Consider the following 13924-nt stretch of genomic DNA (forward strand, 5'->3'; position numbering starts at 1 on the left):
ACCACACAGTGCTTTTCTCTGCCTTTCACCAAGATGACTCCCCAACAGGACTTTACATCGATAATCATTTCCACGTTTAAACCAATGCATAGAAGAAGCAATAGAGCAAACCTTTTACCCTACATGTTTTCAATAGCAAATGTGTGAAGCACTGGAAACAGAGAGTGTTGACTATACCAACAAAACCTAATAAATTCCATTGCCAATCTACAGTTCTGTGTTGTCAGCCCATCTTTGGCTTTATTGTCCACAATAGTAGGCAATAAATAACACAGCCAGTGTCACAACAAGTTCCCACAGAGAAGAGAGACAGCCACATATTTGAGTGAAAAAAGGACAGGTTTCAAAACCCTAACTACCCTTAGTATTTAGGATTCCCTCATGGGCATTTTTCAAGGAAGCTTTGGTAACTTCCTTCTTTTCTCTGGACAGGCCAAGTCCTAGAGAGTGATAGCAGGAAGGAAGATTGTATAGAGTGAAATGTGAAATGGTCACTATCATTTTGCTTGTAACTGCAAAGTGAGGACTAAGAGCCCTCTTATCCATATTTGCTTGCAATTTTCTGAGTTTGCTTTAATGGATATGACATTTCATTAATTCTGATTCATTGTATACTCAAGCCAAAACACATGCAGTTTAGTTCCATTTACTGACAGAAAATAGAAGCTGAAAAATTCCAAGTCAGAGCAATAACTGAAGGTGTGTAATTACTCATTACCCAATCAGCTACCAGGTTCAGGGGGCAAGAATGCTTTGGAGATAAATTGCAACTTTTGTGAGTGAATCTGACAGGCTGGGTTAGTAGGTGTGTTTCTTTTGATTAATGACACAAGGAAGAAAGGTTTAGAAAAGGTGTTTCTACTGATTCTGCTACTTCTAGGCTGACCCTTAAAACGTTTCCACCAGTTGCTAAGGAAAACATAAATTATAGTGAGCAAAGTGTGAATTTTGTAAAAACATACAAAAATGTTACATCTGTAACTTCTCAGCTCCAATTAAAAAGAAACTCAAGATGATAAGTCTTAGGATATGCCAGAATGGGTCACTTGACGACAGATCTCAACTTTCTCCGAAAATGCACTTACCAAGGTGAAGAAAAAACAAACACAGTTGGAGCTATTCATCATGATCAATTAACATAAGAGCTTGAACACAGTTTTGATGCCCTTCAGTATTTTTCCAACAGATTAGACTTCCGGAAGCAGAGCAGGCATTTGCCAGGTTACTCATGAAACAGGTCGAGGAACTGCCAGGTCCTTGCTCTCCATGAGTTTCCTTCTTAGATGCCATGGCCATATATATACTACACACACACACACACACACACACACAGCTAAAGAACAGAATCTGACAGTATCTGGTGAACTGACACAAGGAGGGGCAGATATAGATAAAAGTCTTCTGATTGGGATTGTTCGTTTGGGAAGATTTCACAAAGATGGTGGAGTGTGCATGGGGCTTTGAGGATGGGCTGAGATGGGTTCCCATGAGGAACAGTTTAAACAGTATAGTGGCAGAAGTTATCTTTATTTGGGGGTTGGGACTTTGGCTAATAAGGTGAGAGTGAGGGATTCTTATTCATAAGGATCAGATAGGATCCCATTGGGGGTGGAGGGATGGATGGATGGAAGGAGATTCTGAATGTGCAGACTGTTTGTTTGATAAAAAGTCACGCAAGTGCTGACTCCCCGTTTTGCTACCCTGCATGGCTTCAGAAGCATTTGCCCTGAGCACTCGCCATGAAGATGGGAGTGGAGGGAGAACATGTTTGCGATATTTGGAGGATGATGAGAGCCTGAACTAGAGGGGTGGTAAAGGCAAAAGAGACACAGAAGCAAGAAACAATAAAAAGGAAACTTGTCAGGATCCGGGAACCAGAGAAATGATTCGAGGTGAAAGACGGAGCTAATACAGATGGTTCTGAGTTTTTCAGCCTCACTGGGAAGTCAGGAAAGAGAAGCAGCTTTAAAGGGAGATAATGAATTCTTTGCAGAAAGACGTGCTAGAGGGAACGGAAAGTGTGTGGCAGATGTGCAAGCATAAATTTGAAGCTGGAAGTTGTGTGCATGGGACTGGCGCAGAAGTGAGCATCCAGGTCTAGGTCTGGGGTGTTGACAGTGATTAGCTCAGTGAGGTGAAAGCCGAGTCCAGCACTAAGTCCACGTCCCCCAGTTCTACCACTGAAGTGGATCTGACATGTACTCTGCACCCGCCGGAGCTCCTTCCACAACACTCCCTCACCATGCAGTCCTTACCCTGACCAAACACAGGGCGGCAACCAGGCAGCCTACCAGCACTTGTGCAGAGAAGATGAGAAGGGCTATTTGTGGAGGGCAGGGGCTTCAGTCCACTCATGCTTCTATAACAAAAATACCATCAACTGTGTGTCTTACAAACATGTACTTCTCACACTTCTGGAAGCTGGGAAGTCTAAAATCATGATGCCAGCATTTTCAGCGTCTGGTAAGACCCCGCTTCCTCAGTGCTGGCTGTCATCTCACTGTAACCTCTCAAGCCAGAAAGGGGGAGGGAGCTCTCTGGGCTTCTCTTATAAAGGGACTAACCCCATTCATGAAAGCTTGGCCCTCAAGACCTAATCACCTCCCAAAGGCCCCACCTCCTAATATCATCACCTTAGAATATAAATTGGTGGAGGGAGGATACAAATACCCAGGCTATGGCAGAGAAAGTCCTATTAATATTCAGTTGTGAAAGTCCAGCAGATGGCCTTCGTGCAGATGTAGACCTAGGAGTTACTACAGTTGATTGTGATAAACTTAATCATGGAATCTGAGAGTCAGAGGACCCTGGGAGAGGATTCAATTGGTGTTTTAAAATCCTTTTAGCCATGGAATCCTTTAAAAAATGAAAATGTATACAGAGATGTAAACAGCTAAGCTGTTCCCATTGGGAGCCCAGGAGACACCTTGCAAGAAGCACTGTTCACCAAGTGGGGACTGCGATATAGGGCTGCAGACCCCAGAGCAGGACTGCTGCAGTGCTCTAGGGAGAGAGGAAGGGTCCCCAATCCTACTCTGTATAACATCATCCTAGGATGAATATATTGGCTTGGCAAAAAGTTCGTTCAGGTTTTTCCATGAATGAACTGAATGAACTTTTTGGCCAACTCGATACAACAGAATATTGTTGAAAGCCTCCTTAGAAAACTAAATAAAAACACATTCCAGTATCTTTAATGACCACCACAACAGCCAAGGAAGAGAGGAAGAGAGGAAGGAAGGAAGGAAGGGGAAAAAAGAAAGAAAGAAAAGGGCTCATCCTCAGGGATGAGGCAGAGGCTGGGAGGACCTGCAGTCACAGGGAAGGTAAGGGCAGGGGCTCTGGGAGGCCAAGCCCACCTCCAGTACCAGACCAGAAAGTGTGGCCAACACTCACGGGATCCTCAGGCTGCCCGAGGGCAGGGGCCAAGCCTCTTCTGGTTCCCTTAACTCCACCAGGTTGTTCTCAGCATTCCACCTCCAATCAGCCTTGGCACATTTCATAGGGGATCCTTCCTGGCAGAATCCCTGCTTCCCAAGTTCACCTCCACAGAGCATCCTGCAGAGCCAGTGCTCCACAGCTCTAGCTTCAGGGAGAGGTTTCCTGGGGCCTTCTCCCACTTTGAGAAGAAAGTAAGAGACTAATTTGCTGTGAACTGTCATGAGCAATAAAACATTCATTAACTTTAATTGTAAACACTTTAAGTCCCAATCATAGTAATGAAAGGATAAATTGAAGAATCAAGAGGTAAGTACCCTTTTTAAATTTCATATCTTCTATCTTCACCTGGCCTCTTAAACCAGACAAAAACAGATTCAACAATGCACCCACAGACTGTCTGCCCCCAATTCCATTCCACAAAACTCTACCCATTTTTCAAGGCTCAGCTCAGAGAGCATCTCTGATCCTACTCAATTGAAAGGAATCTGCCCACTCATGGCACTGCAAAACACTTTTCTAGCATTACTGAGAATGGCTCTTGTTTTTATAGTAAGCTTTATTTGTCACAAATAAACTGAGTTACTTGCCAACTGGTACCACATCTTAAGTATCCCTATTATTTCAGCCACAGAAATAGTGTCTCATGCCCAGCAATTGCTCCAAAATGACTGTTGATGGATTGAATGAATGGTTTAATCTTTTTGAAAAGCTAGCAAAAATTCATTATGAGAGATTCAAAGATTCATTAATTTGTTTGGCCTATATCTGCAATTGGATTATATATCATAGCAAAGAATTGTAACGGCACATACATCATTTGGCTATTCAATCTCACATCAAACACTGCCTAATTATTTACCTATTTGCTAGCTGTGATATTTACATACTGGAGTGGAGTACCTGGGTTAAGAGACCCAATTTTAGACTTTAATTTAAATTCTTCTCTGTCTTTGCCTAGAATAATACTCTAGTGCTTATACAGTAGGCTCCAGGGAAAGTCTATGTCTTCTGAGAAAAGAAAAGAGTTGAGACCAATGTTTAAAATTTAGTTTCTAACCTAAAAGTATGCATGCAATTCATCAGAATATAAATTCATTTCAGTAACTTTTCTATGGGCAAAGTCAGGTGGGAATGAGCTCAGGATATGGAGTCTTAGCCTCTCAGTCAAATCGAATGGCACAAGTCATATTATTCCTGCTTTATTCTTAGTGTGGTTAGAATAGTAATTGAAAGCTCTCTCTCCATAAGTTGCAAAGTCTTTGTGTAAATGATGACTCTGACCTTTTCTGTTCTGAAACTACCAAGATAAATTTTTTACAATGTCTAGACTGAATGACCCCCAAAAAACCAGCTTATTTGGGGGCTGGCACATCTAGTTCTAAAAGGGTAGAGTTGCTGCATGTTATCAGAATGACAGTTCTGCTATTTAGAAGAAAAGAAGGTGTGATGGTCTTCTGATGTGTCAACCTGAGTAGGCTGGACTACATTTCCCAGAATCCTTGGGAGACTTTGGAAAAAGGGTAGAAGGGAAACAACAGTCCTTTTGTAGCACGTACTCATTGTTACTGATGTGTTGATCCACCCAGTGATGGGAGCAGCATCTAGGTCAAGTACAGACATACCTCATTTTTACTTATTTCACCCGATCGTGCTTTGAGGATAGTGTTGCATTATTTACAAATTGAAGGGTTGTGGCAACCCTACATCGAGCAGGTATATAGGCACCATTTTTCCAAAGGCATTTGCTCATTTTGTGTCTCTGTATCATGTTTTGATAATTCTCACAATATTTCAAACTCTTCTCTCATTATTATATCTGCTGCAGTGATCTGTGATCGGTGATCTTTGACAGTAATACTGCAAAAAAAGATTATGACTCACTGAAGGTTCAAACAGTAGTTAGTGTTTTTCAGCAATCAAGTATTTTTAAATTAAGATATGTACTTTGGGGTTTTTTTAAGATGTAATGCTATTGCACATTAATAGACTACACTGTAAACATAACTTATATATTGCATTGGGAAACCAAAAAGCCTGTCACTTGCTTATTGAGATATTCAACTTCCCATGGTGGTCTGCAACTATAATTGAACTATCTCCACGGTATGCCTATATGTGTGTTTAGGTCCATGACAAAGGGTTTTAGCTTCTACAGGACATCCTCATCATAAAAGGCAGAGGCAGAAAAAAAACAACCAAAACAGACATAGATTTCAGGCCATAATAGGATCTATGCAGCTCATGCTTGTAGGATTTAAACTTGTGCTTATGCGGTTCTTGCCTGCTTATGATATCCATCCCTTCCTGACTCTCTGCTCTATGGACTTCAAGATTCAACACTACATGTGGAGGCAGCTCTATAGGGACTATTTAACCAGCCTCCACAATTAGATAAGCAAAGCCCCTGTAATAAATCCATAGATTGATGATAGACAGACAGATAGATTTCCTGATGGCTCTACTGGTTCTACTTATTTTGTTGAACCTTGGCTGATACATTAGCTCTTTTCAGAATCCCATGCCTGTGATGATGACACAGAGCTATCTGTGCATACATGGTCCACAATATACATGGCTCTCTTTTTTATATAATTTACAAAGTACACTATGTAATCAGAGAGAGAAAGAAAACTATTTAAATCTAACTTCCTGGTTGAGATCTAAATTCTACTTTCTTAATGGACTTCTCAGTCAGTTTTGTATTCAAGCACTCGTTCTATAATTATTTTAATCTGTGCAACTTTTGAATCCATACCACTTCTAACGCTCAGTTTTCTCATCAGTCATTTCCTGGCTTACAGAGTTAATATGAAATGTAAGTCCCACGATGTATATGAAGCTCCAAGTGTACTGCCAACCATACAAGGACCCGCTCACCTCCCTTCCCCATCTTTCAAATTCCATCTATTGTTCTATTTATAGGCTAAAGTCCTCCCCAACGAACCCTACCTCCCACAGTCTCCTTCCTTCTTTCCTTCTATTCTACTGCACCATCAAGTTAACACCTCTATGCTGTATATTCCATGCACCCTCATCAGTTAGATTTTATGTTTTCAGATCAAGAAGCAAGTGTTATGCTTGTATGTTCATAGAAAAGCATCACATTTGCTTTTAACACTCTAGCTTTCACCGTACACTCTGACAATGTATCCCCTCTTTGGTCCACACAATGAGCATATTTAACACCTGTAGATATATTAGAATGGCCACATTATATAATCAAGCTATACTTTCAAAAGCATTAATCTTATTTCATCACTTATAGTCATGAGTAATTTGAACAGTCATGGACAAAGTAAAGCTACTAACAGATGGTAGCTGGTTACCAACTAATACATGCAGGTGATTCAGCCAGTACCTAACTTGGCCCATAGAAGTTATCATTCATCCTGATTTTGGAAGGAAAAACAAATAAAAAGGTGGGTTAGAGAACACTGGTGCAAAGATACTGCTAAATTACCATGTGATCTGCACTTGTTAGAGGAAAATTTCTGGGGAGCTGCAGAGTAGAACATCCTCTTCTACTTTCTATGTTATCAAGTCCACTCACTGACCCAGTATCTGTTACCAACTACTGAAATCAGCACAGACTTTTATTTCTCTATTTTTGGCAATGCTGGTCTTCATTGAGATGTGGGCTTTTCTTCAGCTGCAAAGAGCAGGGCCTACTCTCTAGCCACAGTGCCTGGCTTCTCACTATGGTGGCTTCTCATTGTTGAGCACAGCCTCTAGGGCACGTGGGCTTCAGTAGTCGCGGCACATGGTCTCAGTAGCTGTGGTTCCTGGGCTCTAGACCACAGGCTCAATAGTTGTGGCATTAGGGCCTAGCTGCTCCGAGGTATGTGGGATCTTCCTGGTCCAGGGATCAAACTCCTTTCTCCTGAATTGACAGGAGGATTCTTCACCACTGAGCCACTAGGGAAGCCCAGCATAGACTTTTAAATAAATGCTATATTGTAAAAGTGGAGATGCTGACTTTTCTGGGTAACAGTCCTCTTTAAACAGTCCTCCCTATTTATGTAAGGGACTTGAGCATCCACAAATTTTCATATCTGTGGATGTCCTGGAACCAATGCCCTATGGATACTGAGGGATGACTATATGTGTGTACAAAAAAGAATTTTTTTCCCATCCATAGAAAATGCCAGAAGGGTATACAGATTTACAGACTCTTTGCTAAATTTTCCATGTCCTTTTAGGGCCCCCAGAACATTCATTGTAAACCAGCCCTCCAAACCAAATTACCCTGACCTGAGGTTACTTAAACAGGAATGATTGGAAAATATTTTTAAAGCCACTTAGAAGTGTTTACATCAAAGGCCATTCAAAATGGATTAACCCCAGATTTGAAAGAATTGTTTGTCGGGGATCAAGGGTTGGTTTTAAGACTGAAACAGAGAAGGAATAGATGGGCAATTCTCTCTGCAGGTAGGTATAAAGAGTAACATAGCCAAGAGATCAGTACTAAGTGCAAATCTTATTTAGCATGCTATGAATGGTAATGAAAAAAATTCAGTGAGACCCTAACTATTTCAACTGACTATAACTTTTTGGTATTAAACCTAAATCAACAGAAAATATTCGGAGGTTTCAGGAGGAGACAGAGCGAGTGTGGACAGATAACTTCAGTGTGAAAAGTATTATGTAATACAATTGAAGAAATTTTCCAAGTTTGTCTTAAAGAGTGATGAACTCTGAAACATCATCTTATGTGATGTCTATTGTTGTTGTTCAGTCTCTCAGTTGTGTCTGACTCTTCGTGATACCATGGTCTGCAGCATGCCAGGCTTCCCCGTCCACCAACTCCAAGAGCTTGCTCAAACTCATGTCCATTGAGTCCGCGATGCCACCCAACCATCTCATCCTCTGTCATCCCCTTCTCCTCCTGCCTTCAATCTTTCCCAGCATCAGGGTCTTTTCTTATGAGTCGGCTCTTTGCATCACATGACCAAAGTATTGGAGCTTTGGTTTTAGGATCAGTCCTTCCAGTAAATATTCAGGATTGATTTCCTTTAGGATTGATTGATTTGATCTCCTTGCCATCCAAGGGACTCTCAAGAGTCTTCTCCAACACACAGTTCAAAAGCATCAATTCTTCGGCTCTCAGCCTTCCTTATGACCCAACTCTCACATCCATACATGACTACTGGAAAAACCATAGCTTTGACTATAGGAAACTTTGTAGGCAAAGTACTGTCTTTGCTTTTTAGTATGCTTTCCTAGCTTTGTCATAATTTTTCTTTCAAGGAGCAAGCGTCTTTTAATTTCATGGCTACAGTCAAAATCTGAAGTGATTTTGGAGACCAAGAAAGTAAATTCTATCATTGTTCCCATGATGTCTCAGAACAGGAACCAAACTGAAACTTAGTGCTTGTCTCTCAGTTGTTTCTGACGATTTGTGACCCCAGGCACTGTAGCCTGCCAGACTCCTCTGTCCATGGAATTCTCCAGGCAGAATACTAGAGTGGGTTGCCATTCCCTTCTTCAGGAGATCTTCCTGAACCAAGGGTCGAACCCAGGTCTCCTGCATGGCAGGCAGATATTTTTACCATCTGAGCTACCAAGGAAGCCAAACAGGATACAGGGAGTTTTCAAAGAGCATTTCCTAAATTCTATTAGCTCTATTAGCCTTATAGGGCTTCCCAGGTGACTCAGGGGTTAAGAATTCACCTGCCAATGCAGGAGATCTGGGTTTGATTCCTGGATCAGGAAGATCCATTAGAGAAGGAAATGGCAACCCACTCCAGTATTCTTGCCTAGAAAATTCCATGGACAGAGGAGCCTGGAGGGCTACAGTCCATGGGGTCTCAAAGAGTCAGACACGACAGAGTGACTGAGCACATACACACATTACCCTTACATTCAGCTCTATGAAAAATACTGGACACTGTCATAAAAGGGCCTGTACTCAAAATAGAATAGATACCTGTTCCACTGTATGTATCTGAGGCATTCACACCTAGATACCATTGGTATTTACCATCACCACCTCCAAAAACTAAGAATTCTAGAACTAGATCATGTCAGAGAAAGGAGCCTAAAAGTTTCAGTTTTCCAAAATGCAAAGGATCTATGCTAGTCCCTTCCCTCACTGGTGTAATACGTTCACACGATTTCATTATCACATCAGTATTAACATGTATGAAATAAAGATCCAAACAAGGATGCATTTATCAAATAGTGGCTAAAGTCCTTAAAAAAAAAAAAGATTTCCATTTGGGTATTCCTATTTATCATACAGGATTGGTTTTTATCTCCCTGAGAAGACTGGACTTTTCACCAAACCTCAAATAAAGAAGGTAGGTCTCACTTCTCTCCCAGAGAAAGATCTGCATTAAGAAGATGATTTATAATTCCCCTGAGTCTTAACTTTTTCTTTGACAAACACCCTTCATCACAGGCCATTGTCTGCATGGGAAGTACATTATGTCTCATGGCAGACAGAGAACAAGGCCTATTCAGATATGGAAAACAATGTGTATTCAAATTCCCATTGAATATAATCAAGAGGACTTGTTTCACATCACAGAGTGATGATTCTGAACCAACTCTAAGATCTCTGGAGCATCTTCCTAGGCTTACCAGAGACATGCGTGGTCCTGGGAGAGCTCATTAGATTACCCAACTTGACCTTTCAACTTTCTCAGTGAGCACCAAAGTATAACTCAATATTACTTCACTTTAACAGCTGCTATTCTCTGGCCCAAGATACTCAACAGAACTTTGACACTGTGTCCCAGTGACAAGTCTGTCTGTTCAAGCCTCACACTATGGCAAAAAAGACATTAAGAGACAAAGAAGTTGAAAGCTGATGCTGTTCAGCCCAAGTCTGTGTATTTAGAACTATGTCAGAGATTAGAATGTTTAGAAAAGATGTGGGGTACGGGAAGGTAAACACAAGACAATAACACATAATCTTCATGTCTCTATGCCCATAAACACAAAGGTCCTCTAAGTATAAAACCCTCTCCCCAGATTCTAGAAGTCCTGAGAGCTATCCAGGACTCTAAAAGTCTGCTTACTTAGCTCTCTAAGCATTTCCATTGTCATCAGATGCAAAGTTCAGGGCTGGAACCCATCAGTGAAGGGACATGCTGTCTAAGCCTTGCTCAAGGAGGGAGTGAGTATAAGCGTCACCCAGCAGATACAGAGCTCAGGGCAGCCTGGTAGTAGAAGCTCAAGAGTGTGGCTGCAAACAGTTTGATGGGTCTTTCTGAGACCTTTGTGCTTTCTTTTGGACAGAACTTCCAAGGAGAAAATAAAAGGATGGGTAACACATTCAACAAGCCCACTTGCTCCGTAAATTGATTTCAAGACAATGAAGTCTTGAAGGGAAAGAGAGGTCCATAAAGTATAGTGAGAAATAGCAGAAGATGGGCCAAGTGTACAGGCTCCCCTGTTTTGCACTGGTAGTAGTAAAAAGAAGTAGGAAGGTGTATTTTTCAGGTTCTCACTCAGTGATAATTGATACTCTTAGATTAAGTAATTAAAGGAAAGATTAATAAAAGGACCATCAACAAAGGTGCAGGCAGAGTATAGGGAAAACACACAGAATGCTGCAGTAAGGAGAATGGGTCTTTCCAGCCTGGAATCTTCAGTCCTAGTCCTAAAGCAGTGAGGGGAGGGAGCAGATTCTATAACCTGCGGAAAGAGAGGCTATGTGGGAGATCTGTCAGATATGAGCGTGACTTTCCCTCCCAAGACCAATGACTCTAAAATGATGCTACAGGGCAGAAGAGGGGATAACACCCACACCAGTCACTCTCCTTCCTCACAGAACTCCTTCCAAGGTCCGCACTAGTTGAACACAATCCAAAGCCAGAGGGCATGGGAGTCACTGGAACGAATCCGTACAAGCCAGCCTCCAGGAGCACAGAGCAGGAATGAAGAGAGAAAAGAATACATCTCAAGGGTTAAATGAAGGCTATTTGGCTTAGAGACCAAGGAAGGATCATTTGTTAAAAAAAAAGAAAGAAAGAAAAAAATTCTCAGATAATAATAATCACCATATGCTGACATCATATGATAATGATGATAACTTGAGACTTATGCCAAAGTACTGTACATATATTAATTCATGTAATCAAAATGTTTTTTTAAGTTCAGCTGGCTGAGTCATCATCTTTTCTCTAGCTGACTATTCCTTTCTTGAAGTAGCTTAGAGCCCTCAACACACGGGACCACAATTTATCAGACAGAGAAACTATAGCTACAAATCAGACGTGAGCATCATACATCCAGGAATGCCTGCAGGAAATCAGTCCACAGCAACTACAGTCCAAAGCATCACTTCTAATGCAGAGAGACAGCTCTATAAGGGAGCAGTGGTTTAAAACCTCCAAACAGCTGCTGCCACTATGGAGAATGTATTTGCTCACTTTAGCATAAGAAAGCCATTCTAAACCAGTCCTTTATCACACTCACTACATTAAACAGTATATTCTGGGCTGCAAAGCCTAAGAGAGCAGTGACAGGTTGGTTGGCCATGCTGTATAGCTTGGGGCCTGTATAGGACACAACAGTAGTCGAACAGACACCAAACGTATTGCACTGTTGGGAAGTTAATCTCAGAACCAGACTGTAGGTCCCCAGCAATGGAACCCTGATAAGTTTATGGTGAGGACGGGGATAAAGACCTTGCACAGTACCCAGGAAACCTCAAGGAGGCAAGAATGACAATTTAGGCCGGCCTCTGGAGCACTATTAGAGACTCTTCTGAGTAAACCAATAAATTCCACTTTTTAATGTAATCTGAAAAGGATGACCTTGTAGTGATATAAGGGAGATTGCACAGGAAGTCAAAGAAATGGCCCACATGAAGTCAAGATGGCCTTTTTATTTCATATTTCATGAACACTTTCAGGCTCGCACAGTGGGACAGGAATGACACCTGTGATCATAACCAGAGATATAAATAAAACATCCTATCCACAGTATAATGTGTGAAGACAACACTGAGATGCAGTTTACATTCTCTTCAAAAGTCCTGGGCCATATTTGGGTTTACATTCACAATTTTAATGGCCTGCCTACTCACTGAACTACAGAATATCATAAAGTTCTTTTCAAATAAGAAAGATTATAGTTGTTCTCAAAAGCAAATATTCAATTTTGAAATCCGACTTGCTTGACAACTTAGATGGATTTTTTTTCATTGCCTTATACTTTCGATTTCCATGAAAAACTCAATCTCCAGAGATTCTAAGCTTTCACCACATTGCCCCCCAGATTATTAACATTTTAATCTTGCTTTAATTAACTCTTATTCCAACGGGATAAAACTGACAGGATCCAAGTTTGCAAACCAGAAGCTGAAAATCTGTTGTACTTGATTAGCAGCTTCAAAACAACTGTGGAGACCAAGGCAAATCTCCAAGCAAACACAACCACAGTGGGAGGAGATATACAAAAACTGTCAGCTCTCCTGCCCTCATCCCCCAACTCCACCTCCCCAAGTTGTATCGGTCACCATTACATTATTTGAACTGAGCCAGGTCCCCAGAATAAGGAATCAAGAGGTTTCCACCTGACAAAAAAGGATGCTAGGATGTCATCTACCATTCAGAAGCTGAAGACACTAACATGGTTCTCAAAGAACTGACAGTCCACCCGCCACTTAGCTTTCAGGACACTACATCCTTTTCCTTGTCTCTTACTCCACTAGTTTTCCCCTTTCATCTCCTTTCCCAGTTCCTCTAATTTTCCTGGAGTCTTCTCTTTTTTTAATTGAAGTATAGTTGCTGCTGCTGCTGCTGCTAAGTTGCTTCAGTCGTGTCCAACTTTGTGCGACCCCATAGACGGCAGCCCACCAGGCTCCCCCGTCCCTGGGATTCTCCAGGCAAGAACACTGGAGTGGGTTGCCATGTCCTTCTCCAATGCATGAAAGTGAAAAGTGAAAGTGAAGTCGCTCAGTCGTGTCCGACTCTCTGCAACCCCATGAACTGTAGCCTACCAGGCTCCTCCATCCATGGGATTTTCCAGGCAAGAGTACTGGAGTGGGGTGCCATTGCCTTCTCCGAAGTATAGTTGATTGAGTCTTAATTCTTAATGCCGGTATGTCTTAGGGTTCATTCCTTGGTTTTCTCATCTTCTCAATAAATAACTCCCTAGATGACCTCATTAGTCTTGTGACTTTAAATAGCATCTTTATATCAGTGGCTCCTAAATTTATATCTTTAGCATAAACATTTCTCCTGAACTTTAAATATCAATGAAAGTGATTCTTTTGAAAAGTAACTTGAATCATGTCTTTCTTCTGCTTCAGTTCAGTTCAGTTCAGTTGCTCAGTTGTGTCCAACTCTTTGCAACCCCATGGACTGCAGCACGCCAGGCTTCCCTGTCCATCACCAACTCCTGGAGCTTGCTCAAACTCATGTCCATCCAGTCGGTGATGGAATCCAACCATCTCATCCTCTGTTGTCCCCTTCTCCTCCTGCCTTCAATCCTTCCTAACATCAGGGTCTTTTCCAATGAGTCAGTTCTT

General features: G+C 41.6%; 1 long non-coding RNA gene across 2 annotated transcripts in view; it reads right to left on the reverse strand.

Moving 5' to 3' along the window:
* Nucleotides 1-13924, reverse strand: part of LOC112448818 (uncharacterized) — a 412466-nt gene that overhangs the window by 343413 nt on the left and 55129 nt on the right. The window lies entirely within an intron of this gene.

The sequence above is a fragment of the Bos taurus genome, chromosome 11 (assembly GCF_002263795.3).
Source record: "Bos taurus isolate L1 Dominette 01449 registration number 42190680 breed Hereford chromosome 11, ARS-UCD2.0, whole genome shotgun sequence".
Classification (NCBI taxonomy): domain Eukaryota; kingdom Metazoa; phylum Chordata; class Mammalia; order Artiodactyla; family Bovidae; genus Bos; species Bos taurus.